This window comes from Orycteropus afer, unplaced genomic scaffold (genome assembly GCF_000298275.1).
Source record: "Orycteropus afer afer isolate SDZICR_OR568_19922 unplaced genomic scaffold, OryAfe1.0 scaffold00044, whole genome shotgun sequence".
NCBI classification, from domain to species: domain Eukaryota; kingdom Metazoa; phylum Chordata; class Mammalia; order Tubulidentata; family Orycteropodidae; genus Orycteropus; species Orycteropus afer.
Window position 1 is genome coordinate 487,219 of NW_006921631.1, and position 1,720 is coordinate 488,938.

At 45.8% G+C, this 1,720-nt stretch overlaps 1 protein-coding gene across 1 annotated transcript in view; it reads right to left on the minus strand.

Moving 5' to 3' along the window:
* MROH9 (maestro heat like repeat family member 9) overlaps positions 1 to 1,720 on the minus strand; it is a 160,045-nt gene that overhangs the window by 82,465 nt on the left and 75,860 nt on the right. The gene's annotated exons all lie outside the window — the stretch shown is intronic.

The window sequence follows — 1,720 nt, forward strand, 5'->3', positions numbered from 1 at the left end:
GCCACTCCTCAGAAGGAAGGTTGGGCAATCTACTTCATTTGTTAATGCTAGGATGAGTACAAATTTCATGAGTTTTCATGAACTACTCACAACAGATAGGTATGAAATCCTATAGAGATTGTAAAAAGGGGGACATATATCTCTGACATCCTCCAGTTCCACAGCTCCCTCAAAGTCCTCAATCATACCTTTTGGCCTTTAATCTATCTTGGGAGTGACTTGTCATGAGATGGGAACCTACCACAGCTGCTGGTGCCTGAAAGAAGTTTCCAGTATGCTCACCAAGTACCAAGCATCATGGAGGCTGCAGGCCATAGGAGGATGATTCCAGGATAGCACTGGCTGACAGCTGCAAGCTTAGCCTTGGAAGGTCAGTGGAGCACCATTGATCCACCAGGAGGTCACTAGGGAACCATCTTCCTCATCTAGTCCTGGGTATGTTCTGGCCATTAGTTCATGAAACAGTGGGGACTGGAAAGCAGGAGCTGGGGTGAGCTGGCTGGCAAATTTGTGGACTCTGGGAATAATGTGGAGTGATGACAAGTCATCAGCCCAGGGACAGCCAATAGCAGAGCCTAGAAAGCAAGGCTTTAGAGAGGTATTGGCACAGGCACTAGGCAATCAGTAGACATTGCAGCCTTGGAGCAAAGTCCTAGAGATTCCTCCCTGTGGCAGCCATTAACCTTTTAATTATTGGATTGTGGCAAGATACACGGGGTTCCATGAGAGGAGCTGCTCGTGGCCAGGGTGGCAGCAGCATCAGGGAAGCAGCTCTTTACAAACCATTAAAAGAGTACTTTAATATTTTAGCAATCAGTAAGGCAGTACTGGGAGCTCTGGTGGCATAGTGCCTAAGGCATTTGACTGCTAACCAGAAAGCTGGCAGTTCAAACCCCCCAGCCACTCCTCGGAAGGAAGGTTGAGCAATCTATTTCCATAGAAATACTGCCTCGGAAACCCAAGGAGGGGTCTCTGGGAGTCGGATCCAACTCGATGGCAGTGAATTTGGTTTGGTTTTGGAAGGCAGTACTAGTGTTTCTGTAAATTAGTAATCTCTCTTTACCTTCCATGAGCTCTGAATTCATGTCCCACACCTGGGCAAAAGGTAGAAAATGGTTCCTAATAACAAAAACATTTAGAGCTAAGAAAGACCACAGAAACAATGAACCACGACTGCCATATTTTATAATTAATAAAACTAAGCTTAAAGGAGTTGGTCATTTTGCCCAAAGTCATGTATTTAATTAGTGGCACAGATGGGACTTGAACTCTAGATTCTTGACTTACAATTCTCCCAGTTCCTTCCTCTAGACCCTCAGCCACACTTTAAGATTATTCTTATTTTTCTGTTTATCTTGAAAACTGCTAAACACTTCTGTGCTGGTATGTTCCTGATACCTTGATAATCCATGCTGGGTGAGCCTATTTATTGCTCAGTCCCTCTGTATCCAGGTTCCTAATATGGGGAGGCTTTGGGGGAGCTGGTTTTCCAAAATATGGATAAACCTGGCTTCATGGAACCCATCACCCAATTGCTCTTACCTGCAGGGCTCACCCTTAGGATCATGCTTAGAACCACATAAACATCAAATCCCACATGTCCCGCCCACTCCCTGACCTCTTGATCCTACTTTCTGACTGTCAGATCCTCTGAGGGAGCTCTGGTAGCATAGTGCCTAAGGCACTTGACTGCTAACCAGAAGGCTGGAGGTTCAAACCC